At 34.1% G+C, this 15,348-nt stretch overlaps 1 protein-coding gene across 14 annotated transcripts in view; it reads left to right on the top strand.

Moving 5' to 3' along the window:
• Positions 1–15,348, top strand: part of LOC111425167 (disco-interacting protein 2) — a 144,887-nt gene that overhangs the window by 50,732 nt on the left and 78,807 nt on the right. For 2 of the 14 annotated variants that reach the window (XM_023059031.2, XM_023059022.2), the window contains exon 1: positions 12,580–12,852. The exons of 11 other annotated variants lie outside the window; for them this stretch is intronic. The gene's annotated coding sequence lies outside the window, so the exon portion shown is untranslated. Of the gene's footprint in view, positions 1–12,579; positions 12,853–15,348 lie in introns of those variants that run through there. One more of the 14 variants, XM_023059040.2, reaches the window with a different exon arrangement.

The following is a 15,348-nucleotide window of genomic DNA, read 5'->3' as shown; positions in this document are numbered from 1 at the left end:
ATGCCATCCATATACCTCGATGCATTTATTTAATCTAGTTTCGACGAAAAAAAAGCGCTGCTTAAGTCTCGGCCCTGGACACGTTTCTACTGGTATTTAGTGTTTTGTCATATTTTCCCTGGTTATTGGTTTTTCTTGAAAAGTCAGGTCGTTTAGTCTACCCAATAGATAAAGGGGTGAAAGCAATGTGGGTTTTGCTCGAACCAAGAATGCATATTATGCAAGTTTACATCAGCTTGTGGACAGATGCTTCATGCATCCATAGCATTTGTGATAAAAGGTTTGGATTTGCCCAAACCATATTTAAAAGTCAATGGTAATAGTTCAGTCTGTTATCATAATCGGTATCTGTTAAGGCCTTATGTAAAACAACGTGGTGTAGATATTATTCTCTTGAGAAATCTTGTGGACAATTGTTTTCGGAGATCCCAGATTATGTGGGATCACATTGCCCACCAATGTGATTTACGAATTCATAGAGATGTCTGAATGGGCTACACGTTGCCAGTTTTCCGTAATCGCTAAGTCAATCTTAAAAACACTTCTAGAGAAAAATGTCTTCCTTTGTCGTAATTGCATTACACATTTTTGCCATGCAGTTGCATCGTATTCAAAACATTGAAAATACAGGGTGGTTCAGTTTTTAATCGGGAAACTTTACTAGGATGTAGTACTTGCCAAAATAACACAAGTATTTTATATAAACATAGGGTCGCAACTCTTTTGTTTTAGAGCTATGAGCGATCAAAGTTGAGCCAAAAATTTACATTTTGTTTTGTATTTCGGCTGTACGTAAACCGTTGAATTTGAAACTTTGTACGTATTCACTACTGGTTAAGACCTTATTTTCAAGCATACTTTAAACTTCACTAGCGCCCTCTAAAGGGATGAAATTCACCACTCTCTTGATTTTTTTATAAGAACTTTTTAACGCTATGGAATATTAACATAAAAAAATATGGATTGTATAGCTTATTCTTTAGTGGTACTTTTTTGTCTCTTTAGTATTTTCCTTATAGTTAATAGTTTCCGTGTAAAAAAATAAAATATCGTGCCATGTACCGCTATATGCCACCATGTTTAGCTAAAATTATTCTAAAAGTTAGCTCTGAGAACATGTAAGTTTTATTTACAGTGAATCCTCATAATTATTTCTGGTTATTAATAATTTTTGACGGTTATTAAGCAAGAGCATTAATTTTTTAATATTGTTTAAAACAACGTAATTTGTTCAGACAGGCATTAATCTTATTTATGGTTTTTCTTATGAAAATCACAATTAATTGGTGTTATTTAGTTAGTACTAGATCCTAGTAAGTGCACAACTTCCATAGCCACCTATAAAGAAAAAATTTTTTTTAATAATAGCAGCGCTTTACAGTCCAATGTAGCATATTTTCTTTTTTTACGCTAAAACTATTATCTTTAAGGAAAAAACTAAAGAGACAAAAACGTACCAATAATGAATAAGCTTTACAACCCATGTTAATATTCCATGGCGTTAAGAAGTTGTTATAAAAAAAATCAAGAGAGTGGTGAATTTCATCCCCTTAGAGGGCGCTAGGGAAGTTTAAGGTATGGTTGAAAATAAGATATGAACCAGTAGTACATACATACAAAATTTCAAATTCTGTGGTTTACTCATACCCGAAATAAAAGATAAAATGTAAATTTTTGGCTCAACTTTGACAGCTCATAGCTTGGAAACAAAAGAGTTGTGACCCTATGTGTATATAAAAAACTTGTGTTTTTTGGCAAGTACTACGTCCTAGTAAAGTTTCCCGATTAAAAACTGAACCACCCTGTATATCATCATACGCTCTATCATACGCTTCGGCGTGAGTAAATGACATGTTTACAGTTACCATGGTTATGTGATTTGTTTTTGTCGATGAGGTAACTGGATCCGATTGATGGCACTCGAGTTTTTAACATTTTCTTCCATAATTCGAGAACGGGTAGCGATATCGAGATGCGGTTTTCACTAAAATTTAGCAAATTTTAAGGTGACTTATTTTATGGTGATTAATGGTCTGTGAAGTAAATAGTATCGTTCCATTTAACTTTTCTTCAAAAATCACAAAAATATGTAATCGCTGCAGATAACGCCCTCTAGCTCATTTGTTTTAAAGCAAACGGTCTTACTGAAAATATCTTTAAAAAGAGCATAAAATGCTCTTTCAAACAACACCGAAAATATTCAAATCGGTTGAATGGTCTAGGAGATATTAAAATGTAAACATACGAAAACGCATTGGCCTCCCCCTCCCTTATTATGACAAATATGAGAAATATCGCAAAACAAAAGCGATGCGGTATTATCCAAGCTATTAAATGATGTTGTCAAAGTTATAGCTCATCGTCTAAGTTTCTGTGATAGTGGGAACTTTATGTTTCTCAATGGCAGTTACGCCCCCTAGCGGCCGAATTACGAACTTCAAAATAATTTCCAGCTATTTCTCTTGGCCACTTTGCTTATAAGGATTTTGTTCTAGAGATACAGCCGCTTCGTACGCTTAACGGGACATCCTGTATACCTAATATACAGACACTGTGTATTGTTTTGTAATTGTACAAAGAAAAGAAAGTTTTTAGCAGACGATTGGCCACCTTAGTTGGAAAATATGATGCTCGCTCCGGGTTACGGACAAGTTAATAGATCTGTCAGTGGGCTCGGAGACGAGAAATGAATGTTACCAGGCTGGACGTCGGATTTATGGGCGTCCCGGGACGTGGCGGGCGTCGGCGAATTTATGAACGACGTCGTCGCCTCGTCTCAGTTCACTTCGCCTACCTCTACGAACCCCGCGTTCGAACTCTGTTCACATTTTACATTTTTATCTCGGTAGCCATTTAGCCGGTGCCGTGTCCAATTATAAGAACTCGCGAAAGGTACAGGAATACGGGGTTTCGGAAACAAGGGGAGAAGAGCAAAAAAACCGAAGGTCGGAGCCATCTGGATTAATTGCAGTATTAATTAAGGAGCGCTTCGGATGGCCCCTTGGGTCTTTGAGGAACATGCGAAATGCATCGAACCTCAAAGAGCCCGTCGTCGACTTCTCGTTTTCTACCAATAAAACTAGTAAAACTGTCGTGTTAAAAGGAGACGGCTCTTTGACCTGTTTTGTTATAATTGTGTATTTTAGTTTTGTTACAAGAATGTAAACCTGAATACATAAAGTAAATACCGTTTGCAAAAAAAAAAATTAAAATTATCTTCCGTGCGAAATAACCGTAATAAAATTTTATGTGTATACACTGATGAGAGGGAATGTTTGTTATGTTTGAAAATATACAAGCTGAAAAGCCAATGACGTGTGACTAAATGCGGACGATATAAGTACTTGGGATGAGTACTCTTGTAAACACACGTTTAAAATTAACATATGTAGGTAGTTACTTCCTATTGATTATGGAAATATTCGTTATATTTGTAACAATTTTTTTGTTATGGTTTCTGATTACTTATTGAAAATTTATTTATAAACACTTGCATTTTAAGTTTTATCACTCAGAATCGTTCTCCTATTGTTCAGTCAACCCTTAATACCTTTATTTGAAAAATTTGTACGTTAAGGGGGGAAATTCATTTAGAATCGTCAAAAAACTCAAAATTTTTTTAATAGGTTTAATAGGTTAATAGAGAAATAATAGGTTTAAAATAATTTTAGTTTCAACGAATTTAAATTCGATCCTGTTTTTGTCTGGCCGACTTTTATTTATGATGGTCATAAAAATCGATGTTGTTTTAAATTGTCGTATAGTTTCCGATATTTCTCATGGTTTTTACGACCCTGAGAAATAGTACTGGCAATAATTATCGCTGGGAAAAATCTATTATTGCTCTTAAGATATAACTCTTAATATTCAAAATGTCTTCCTATCCGAAATGTAGTAATGCGTCTAGGGCGCGAAAACGTCATTTTCATAGGAATCAGCACACTAAAAAAGAAGAAGAAGAAGTTGCAGGACAGAGTTCAAGTGCAAAAAAACTGTCCACTGGAAGAACTGAACATATTGCACCGAATAGTCAACATTCGTATCGTTTGATAGAGTTTTTTACCGTGTTCAGTGCTTTGGCTAATGTTGTTATTTGTTGCAAATGTAAAGATATCATACAATTTGAGGTAGATGGAATGAGAGGTCTTGGGTTCAAGCTCGTTTTGCTTTGCCGTTATGGCCGAAGAGACATAAATTCGGGACCGTTAATTCAAACTGGTTATAAAATAAATCGTAGAATTGTTTTTGTTATGCGTCTACTGGGCATTGGGAGGCAAGGAATAAATTTGTTTTGCAATTTTATTGATATATGCGACGGTTTGAGTAATAGTGCATACCATAATATTGTTAAACATCAGCATTCAGCCACCAAATCGGTGTTCGAATATTTCAGCGGAAAAGCTGTTGAAGAAGAAAAGAAAGAAAACGAAAGGCAAGAAAGGTCAATCTTGAATTTAAAAGTATCTGGTGATGGTTCTTGGAAAAAGCGCGGATTCAAATCATTATACGGCGTAACATCGCTTATTGGGTACTATTCTGGTAAAGTCATCGATGTAGCTGTAAAAAGCAGTTATTGTCAAGCCTGTACATTTTATAAAAATAAAGAAAATACAGAAGAATATATTGACTGGTATGAAGAACATAAAGAAAATTGCATGAAAACTCACGAAGGGTCTGCCGGTAAAATGGAAAGCGATGCAATTGTAGAGATGTTTTTGAGATCCAAAGAAAAGTTTGGTGTAAAATACGCCAACTATATGTATAGGGGACGGAGATTCCAAAACGTTCAAAGCAATTTTAGAACAAAACCCATATGGCGACGATTTTCCAGTAATTAAAACTGAATGTATTGGACATGTTGAAAAGAGGATGGGCTCCCTACTACGAAACATAAAAAAAACATACAAACTTGGCGGAAAAGGAAAATTGACAGATACTCTTATCAGCAAACTTACGACATACTAAGGTCTTGCTATCCGTAGAAATATCAACAGTGCAGAGGACATGAAAAAAGCGATAATGGCTACTTATTAGATACCACATGTGCTCTACAGATGAACATCTAAATCACCAATATTGTCCGTCAGGATCCGAGAGCTGGTGCAAGTGGCAAAAAGCTGAATCAAATGGATCGGATTCCTTGATGAAGCATCCAGATGTTCAGAAACACATATATTCAATTTATGAAGATTTATCCAGAGAAAATTTATTAATAAGATGTTTGGGGGGCCACACTCAAAATGCCAATGAAAGTTTCAACTCTACTATTTGGCGATTGGCTCCAAAGCACCTGAATTCTGGCTTAAAAATAGTGGAAATTAGTACATATATTGCGGCTAGTTTATTTAATGAAGGACACAGTAGCATATTGGAAATAATGAGGAAATTAAATCTAATTATTGGGAGGCAAGCCAAAATATACGCTGAATAAATGGACGAACATCGAATTACTCGGCAGGAACGACGTAACGAATCTGTGTTTAAAGAAGCTCGAAAAGCACAAAAAGACAAGTTGGCGATCGAAAGTAAATTTTATGAAGAAGCTGAAGTTCTGTTATATAGTCCGGGTATTGCAGACTAGCCAACAAGTTATTTGTGATTGAAAAAAATTTGTTTTTACAACTTGAAACTTTAACGCTCTTTTTCTCAAATCAATGTATTTACACCTTATAAGCACGATAACTAATAAACTACTTGACCGATTTTCATTAAATTTGTTACACATATAAATAGTAATATCACCTTCTATTTGAACCTCTAAGTATACATAAGTTATTTTAAAAAATTATTTTTTTATTAATTTATATATCAATATTTTCTTAAAAAATTATAACATTATTTTAAAACACCTGTATTTTTTAAATGCTTAGTTTTTTTAAACTTTTTTTTGGTTCACATAGAAGATATGAATGTTGGGAACAATTTAAATGCATTCGCAAGTAATTCTAATCACTGTAGTGAATGCTAGAATGTTTGAAACAGAACCGCTCACTCCGTAACGTTCCCCTATCTGATCACTATTTGCCGTTCGCCTATAAAAGTTATAGAATATGTGAATACATATTTTTATAGTGCAAAGCATCACTAAATAGTAGTGGGTATCAAAAAGGTTTAAAACTAATTTCAACTTCAAACTATTTTGCAGTTAACTTGCATTCATAATTACGTTACATCTGTTTATAAAATTTTTCTAAATCAAATTTATCAAAAATACTGAAAAGAGTAATATGTATATTTTATAAACCAAAATTCATTTTATTTCTACATTGATCGTTCGTAAAGTTTCGCATGTAGTGTATCTTTAATCTTCGATATCAATACCGTTCCATATGAAACGCAATAAAATTGAAATACGTTTTAAAATGAATCAATAAAAATTGCTTTTCATTTCTATATAATATTAGTCCCATCCTCGTAAAATGTTAGTTTTCGTAATATAAAAATCCGATTGGATAGCAATCGAAACGTCAAATACAATAAGCTATTTCGTACGTAAAACCCGGAGGCAATCTCTTTTATTTGAAGTATTACCTTCCCCGGAAATATTTGCGGCGATATTATACGGAACGTACTGTATCCTTGGGGATATGAAGATGAATCCATGATGTTCATAACTTAGTAATATTTTATACATGCATGTATTCATAACTTAAGTCATAAATAAAGTCGGTATAAAATTCTAAATAAAAATATTGAAAGAACGTATATTTTTGTTCTTTTACTTTCGATCATTCTAAAACGTTATTGTAACCATAAATTAACAATGTAGGTTGTGTAAACAGGATAAGAGTTTTCGCGTAAATACATTTGAGATCAACGTTTCGGTGTTTACATAATTAACTATTCCAGCGCCTTTGAAACCTTGAAACGTGGACTGTAAAGTTTCGGCCAAACTGAATATATTTATTTAACACTTCAAACATGTTCTGAGATTTAATTTTTTAATAATTGTTACAACTAAAAGCAACACGATATCTTAATTTCCGAACGAAACATCTCCTTTATTCGGAGTCTGTCGGTTCATGAAACTAGAAAATTCGTCCCATTTCTTCATTAATTACACCGCGTACTCTCCATTGTCCAGTACAAGCGCCGTGGCTTTCATATTCATGAGCGTCGTAACTGAAATTTACATAACGCGCTCCCGAAATATTGCATCGTATAACCGGAAAACGGTGTTCCTGCATTTACGTAGAAATTTTCAATATTGTACCGACGACGAAGCCCATTGTTTCAGATGCATTTTGAAATTAATTAAATTCCACAACCTGCTAGCTGTAACAAAGAACTCACTCGTTTCCAAATGAGTCAAAAAAAGAATTAGTCGAGGAATTAGGTAAACCTGCCAATAAAGAACTTCAATAAAGACATTGTTATACACGCCGCTTTATCAGATTTCTAAAAGAAATATACATACCTACATTACCGTAATAATTGATATAGCGTGTAAAAATACTTTTAGATCTAAAGTGGAATTGAAACGCTATTGATATTCCCGTGGAGGTTATAAAGGGTAGCAGTACTAGTAGGAAACGGTCCTCGATCGCATTAGTATTAATCGGGCGTACCCGTGCGGTCCTCGAAACTCGAAAAGCAATTTCCGGAAATAGTCGCGGGGCCCCCTTATCAATATTCGATCGATGAAAACGGTACTCGTCCGGCTCCATTGTCGCAGACTACGCATAAAGCAAAATTCGTGTTAACTGTAAAACTGCGGGCACTGCAAACGAAATGGCTGAAAGAGAAAAAAAAAAACAAAGGGAAAAGCGGCGCCATCGAAAGCGGTAACCTAATTGGGGACCCTCTCCTACACCTTCCTCAAATGGACTCCCCGGATTTGTTTAGCGCTTACTGAATAGCACAGGAAGGTAAACTACTGAGGGAGGCTGCAATTTTGTTGATTAAAACAGCACAGGTAATTAAAATACGACATGATGTTGTTGAAATGATTTGTTTACTTCTGGGAGTCCTTATAACGCTGGACGTTCATAACTTTATTTCATGTGCGTAATTACAAATAAAAATAAATTACAAAAGATATAACAAATTGTTGTAAAATGCTAATTGTTTTATTTTGATTAAAATAATAATAAATAAATATCCGACTTAATAGTATTATTCATCTTTAGTTATCGTGATTTATTGTTTAAATAATTTATTTGTATTATTTGGATGATTATATGTGTTATTGTAGCTCCATGTCAAAACTGTTATTATTTAAATAAATTAATTCAACACTATCTTTTCCGGGATGTATTATTTATTATTATTTGTTATAATAATGCAAGCTATATAAATAACTGCAACTCAACTTTAATTAATAATATTGACACGCATTTATTAAATTGATTAATAATTTTTTTTGGACTATATTGGTATGGTAATACGACATACATGGTTATCGAATTCTTGATTAATCATTTCAACTTATTGTTAGACTTTAGACTTTTGAAAAATCGTGAGTAATGACATCGCCAAGAACTTGATTCAAACCGTCATTGAGAAATCATTTTGTAAGTAACGAAAAACGTATTAATATGGTTACAATAATAAATTATAATTATTAACGCAATTTGAGTGATACTTAAGCGACTCTTATTGCTATCAGTTTTGAAGTACCGTATTTTCTCGAATCTAATCCGCACCCCGATTTTAAAAATGCATAATGGTAAAAAAATTTTGTTTGCGAATGTAATTCGCATCTTTCTCTGAGCAATTCGACAACAACAAAATCATGCGATGCTTGTTGTTAACCATAAATATATAATAATATATTTATGCATAGTATACATATATACATAAAATTATTATAAATTAAGCCAGCACAAATTAGGCGGAGTTCAGGTGCAGCCGTAACAGCACCTGTTCTTCCACTCAAACCTAATAAAACTAATTCTAAATATACAAGAGAGAAAAAGAAAAGAAAAACGAAAAGAAAAAGACCCGATGGTGAAATCATAATTAATTACTAAGCGTAAACTGCCCGATCCGTGTCGCCCTACAATGCATTCTGAATTTGAGACAAGCGGCCGTTCACTCTGTGACGAAACAACCTTGAAGAAGTGCAACATTTTATAGTTGATGGCAAATCATTAAGAATATGTGTTATTTGGTATGAAAAGCATTTCTTAAATAGCTGGTGATGATGTATCGGCGGGGTAAGAGTGCCCTTGAATCGAATATTCAAGGTATGAACATCGGTACGAAATTTTATTTTATTGAACAAGTATGTAGGTTTCTTCAAAGTAATTATATTAAAGAACAAAACCGCCGAATGAAGTATGCGCCTGTTTTTCATGTTGAGCCAACTCAAATCCTTTAATTTGTGCGAAACATGCTGACGTCCCCGTAACCCAAATATCAAGCGCAAGCAAGAATTTTGAATTTTCTGAATTTTTTTCGTATTACTATACGAAATACACTGATCATACAATGTATCACAATAATTAAAATGCGCTAATACCAAGGCCTCGCACAAAAGCACCCTTGTTCTACGATTGAGGAACGACCGACCGCCATAAATCAGCTTAAGAGCAGCATACGCGGAAGCAGTGCACTTATTGATGTGTTTATTAAAGTTTAAATTTTCGTCCAATAAGACACCCAAGCTTTTCACACAATCCTTCAGCGGAAATACTTGATTGTTGACAACTATCTTGACCCGATCCTGAACAGAATTGTCACTTATCACCTTTCTTGGCCCAAATAAAATCAGCTCTGTTTTAGCAGCTTTAAGACAAAGGCAGTGACGCCTATCATCGACATCCGATGGCAGAAAAGATATATACATATAACTGGGTGTCATCCGCGTAGAAATGATGATTACAACTTTTTATATATCTGTTAAAATGCGATGTGTAAAGTGAGTATAGCAGTGGACCCAAAATTGAACCCTGAGGAACACCGGACGTTGTCGAAAGAAACGATGAAACGCGAGCATTCACCTTCACGCACTGCATTCTGCCCGTCAAGTAACTGTGCAAGAACCCCGATGCAAGATCATCAAACCCAATGTAGCGAAGCATGTCATACATCATGTCATGATCGATAGTATCAAAAGCCTTTGAATAATCTAAGAGACACATCAAAGTCAATTTTCCTTGGTCTGTGCTTCGTATGACATCGTCCACAATATTCGATAGAGCTGTATTACAGCCATAATGCTTTCTAAAACCTGACTGTGTAGGCGGTAAAAGGTTGTATTCCGTAACATAGTCCTTTAATTGTAATTCGATTACTCTTTCTGTAATTTTAATACTAGCAAAGGTTGGACAAACTACAATTTCCCAAAAGCTCCTAATGATTTTTAAAAAAATTTCAATTTGTCTCAAACTGTGAATGCCGACGAAATGGCAGTATATCTGGATATGCCTCCCAATTTCCTTAGAAACGAGTGGTTGCGAAAAATTGTGCATAACATTAGTATGCTAGCAGTAACAAGTGATAGGGAAAAATTGCTGTCATTATTAATATTGAGAAAAAAACCATTCTGAAATCCGAAAGACTTCCCGAATGACGTCTTAGTTAGGGCACAATAAAAGGATGAATAATGGAAAAGCTGATGATGGAATGGTTAAGACAAGTATGGAGTCGTAGACCAGGAACACACATGGAAAACGATTCCTGAAAACAATATTATAACATCATTTAAGAAGTTTTGTATAACCACTGCTTTGGACAGATCCGAAGATGGCGTAATATGGGCAGAAAATGATACATAAAAATGTAAATATCGTTCTAAAACCCTTAACAGCGTTATTGTTATAATGCGATTTTATTTTACTATTTTCCAAATCGCAACTATACGACTGCGAATCTAATCCGCACTCGATTGTAATCCGCATTTGATTTTAAAGCATATAAAATTTGTAAAAAGGGTGCGGATTAGATTCGAGAAAATACGGTACATTGGAACCAGTAGAATGAGGATAATGTTTCTACATTATTTTCAGGATTATTAAGATGAATATTTCGTAGCTTTAATGAAGGGAGCTCTTTTTTCTTCAGCTATCAGACACCTGGTCTAATGTTTTTCAGGCCTAGGCCACCTCAAACCATCTGCTTCCCGCAATTCTCTTCAAATCGTCTATCCATCTTCTTAGGGCCCTGCTCTATAACCACGCGAGTACTACATTTTGTTATTTTTGGCCTTCAGCATGTCGTCGCACTCGCTGTCCATCTAGCTCCGCGACTTGTACTATTATGTCCATAATGCCAGTTCTTCGCTGGATATCATCTTGATTTCTGATTCTATCTCTTAAGCTGATACCAAGCACGGTTGCTCTTGTGCTTTCTGCATAAGCGTCAACTGGCTTACACTTTTTTTTTATCGTATATTATACTTTTATTTTATAATTTATTTATATTATAATATTTTTAGCTTTATGGAAGTCCACGAATGCTAGGAATCTTGGCCAAGAGTTTGTATGGATGTGATAGGAGGCGATAGTATTCAACGTTGCCAATCTTGGCATTTAGGTTACCGCTAATGATCTATATTTACATTTCTCTAGTTCTTTGCTTTAGATAGTGCCCATACAGCAAGAGCTTCCATGACGACTGCTCGAACAGCAAACCTTAACTATGTGGTTTTACGCTTTGGAGATCACCCAAATCGCAGAAAAAACTACTGTAAAAAACTTAAATAAGCAGCTTCAAATTCGCTAATTCTCTTTCCGAGAACTTAGCGTGAGCTGAACATAAATTAAATTTCTTTACCACTGACGTTTAAGTAGATTGATGAAAATGAGAGGGGTCTTGTTAAAAATTATTCTTTTAATTTTTTTTATTTAATCCATATGTGTTTATCAACATAGATTAAAAGTTTTTATAAAAAGTTTAATTCAGAATAGAAATAATGGAATAAAAGCCAGCAAAGTTGCACAACCCAATAATGAACCACACACTACTTTTTAAATACTGTTAGTAAATAAAATCACTTGTTTAAATACAACGTTCAGCACTTTGGTTCAAATCCAATGACTCGGGCTATTGATGGAGCCGTTTGGAAACTTGATAAAAGATCTCTTCTTTCATTAGTTCATCTGCCTTCCTTCGTTAGATCGAAATCTCATCTTCTATCTTTAAACTGACAAGAAGTAATTTAGGAAAGTTGATTTTCCGAAATAATAACTTAATGTTAACGAATTCTCTTTTTATATTATGCTATTAATTAAAAAGTTTTGGATTTGTTGGATTATTATTTGAAACATTTCTAACAATAATTATCTTAGTAGATAAAAGAATAAGGCTTCCTAGAATGGTTAAATACTAAAAGGAAAAAGCAATTTTAAGTTTTCTATCTTTTTAAAATTTACCAACAAATTCATAAACTCTTTTGACTCATAATCCTTTTAACTTACGCTATAAGGAGTATAGCTAGAGTTATTCAAAAGGGGCTGTTGCCATGACCGTCGCCTCCACCAAGGGGGCAACCTTTTTCGTTGGTCGCGACGATGTCCTCGTCGGCAACGACGTCGACGTCCAGTGTCTCGACGGCGTCCGGCGTCGGCGCCTCGCGCTCATTCGTCCACCGGGCAACGACCGAATCGCAGCAGTAGTAGCGCATCGGCCGCGGCCGCCGCCACATCGAAAACGCGGGACAGAAAGCGACGCCGAGCGTCGCGACGCGCCGGCTATCGATTGTTTTGAGGCGCTTTGTCGTCCTCGCGAGTGACCGAAAATCTTCCAACAGAAGAAATCGAACCAGTTCTCTAAATCTTAAACCGGTTGTTGGTTGTAGTTGTTGGGTTTGTTAAGTTATTGCGTGTACGCAAGAGCTTTTAATCAGTGTTACACGTTTGAGAAGGTTGTTTTGTAGTAATTTTATTTAAAACTGGACTGATTGAGAAGGTAACTGGGTAATTAAGAGAATGAAAAGAGAGAACGTGTTAGGAGGAATTGATTGGGAATTCCTTTGATTGTATTTGTGAGAATTCAATTAATTTTGCTCTGATGAATCATCGTGTTTTGCAAATTTGGATGCCTTAGTTAGTTCATAACATAATTCTCACAATTGGCGATGACATCATCTGCGATATTTATATTGTTTAAAAACGATATGAGTTTAATTTAAATTCTGTTTTAAAAACAGTTTGCTGAATCGCGGTGTAATTAAATAATCGAGGTTTTAACTAGAAATACAGACATTTTCCAATAGAACAATGCAACGTACCGTGTCAGCACAATTGCCGGTTCGTTGCAGACACCAAAACAGCGTAACAACAACCCTTTCTTCTCTTCTACAGTCCATATTCAGTACTATGTTTGATATTTAATTAAGGTTTAATTATAATTATTTCGCGGAAATTCAAAAACATGAAAAGTAGAAGCCACAGTGGGTTTAAACATTTATTCATTCAACCAACCCATGAGTTAAGCAAATTTCTCCCTCGGCATCTCTAATTGGGATTTCGTGATTTTGCTCGAAAGTAATCCAACGCCATAACTTCTGTTTCAACTTAATAATCCTACTCCTTTCGGTCCCTTTCCCTTCAAATACACTCTAAACTTGTACTGATTTATAATTTAATTATCGTTTAACATAACATTTTGATGGGACATTAATTAACAGAAAGAAATTTGCAAAATATTACCAAGAAATATTTATCGTTGATTTTAGTTCATGTATCGCAAACAAAATAAACTTTAAATAAGTTTACACGGGAAAATGCGCCGAAATGTAATTAAATATGAAGGACTTTTTAAAAATAACGAATTTATTGCAAGTTCGATCGTATCGAGTTTAAATTTTCGATGTAATTTACGTTGACACTGCGAATTCATCACTAAAATATTCAGTGTATTGTGTTTTGAACAATAAATTAATTTTCAAACTTTTATATTTATTATTATCTTTTAATTTATCGTGTCAGATTTAAAGTTTAAAAAAAAATTTCGACTAACAACAGTAGCACTATCACTAGAACTAATAATAATAATAGGTTGAATTTTTTTTTTTTAAGTTTCTAGTTCTAGTGTTAATTTTAGTAATAGTGCTGCAGTTAGTTCTAATTTTAGTTTAATTCACACCAGCCATGAAAGCCTTCGTACTTATATCAATCAAGTTGTTGTTTATAAAGTAAACGAAAAAACTTTTAGCAATCTCGAATGCAACTTTGAAACTGTAAAGAGAAGTAATCTTAGAAAGTACCTGGATCGGCATAACAAAACATTGTTGTTCGTTGTTTTGAAATGTTGAGGGTATAGAAAAATTTGTGAAATAGGTGGAGTGCACAAGGATACGCTTCCTGTAACTGACAGCATAATTAAACTTTTGATATTTGAAATTGCATCGGTTCACTTTTGGGGCGCTTTATTGAAATCGTTACAACGTTTTTGTACAATTAAAACATATTTTTAGATTTTAAATCGAATTGTTTTGTAAAAATTAACACTTTTAATGTGATTTCATATTTCAATCCTTTCACAGTTAATAAACTAATAATGCCAAAAAGATTTTTTATCTTTCAACGTTTTGATATATAATTTTTAGATTTTGTACCCTATTTCCATTATAATTGGTGACATCATTCAGTGTCGAAGAATTTAAATTGTGTACAATTTAAATCAATTACAATTACTCATGGTTCTTTTTTAGAAATTCGTCGTATGTAAAAGACCGTTTCATCAAATGATTATAGAGCATTTATTATAAACCTTATTAGATTAAAGTTGGATTTGTTGTTATGGATAAATCTGTGCATTGAGTATATTTAAACACTTTCTTATTTCCGATTTCATTCTTTCCTAGTCGAAAAAATCTAACAATTTACGCTAAATTAACACAGTAAATGAAACAACAAAGCGAGACTATAATTAATATGCGAGTTTCCTTTATTCTTTCATTACCCATTCGTTGAACGTATTGTCTTCTTTACACTTCGTCAACTATTTTTGCTTGTGCACCATCACCTTGCGTATGTCGGTACTCTACATACAGGGTGTCCCAATTTCGATGTCCGCATAGACCATCTCCGAAACTAAAAGAGATAGAAAAAAAGTAGCTTACATGTCATGATCTCGTTTTTCGAGAAAATGCTAATGCCGAAAACTCCGAACAGCTATCGTCTTTTGTTTTCGCCCTATCGGCAAAAACTGAAAATTTTGCAAAAACGACAATCGCGAATATCTCACTTATTATCAAAGATGGATTTTTACGAAGAATTTTTTTCCCATCTTTTATTTTCGAGATTTTAGACGTAACTTTATTTTTTTAAATGGAAACCATAGTTGGCTATGACTTAAAATAATTTGTTATTTTCTTCTGATAACAAATATATATAGTTTGTGGGGTATATTTCTTATAGTTATTGAATAATTAACAAAAATTCATTTTGTTCCATCTAA

Source organism: Onthophagus taurus, chromosome 1 (genome assembly GCF_036711975.1).
Source record: "Onthophagus taurus isolate NC chromosome 1, IU_Otau_3.0, whole genome shotgun sequence".
Taxonomy (NCBI): domain Eukaryota; kingdom Metazoa; phylum Arthropoda; class Insecta; order Coleoptera; family Scarabaeidae; genus Onthophagus; species Onthophagus taurus.
Note: the sequence above shows the minus strand (reverse complement) of the source record. Positions and strands in the feature narration are given on the sequence as shown.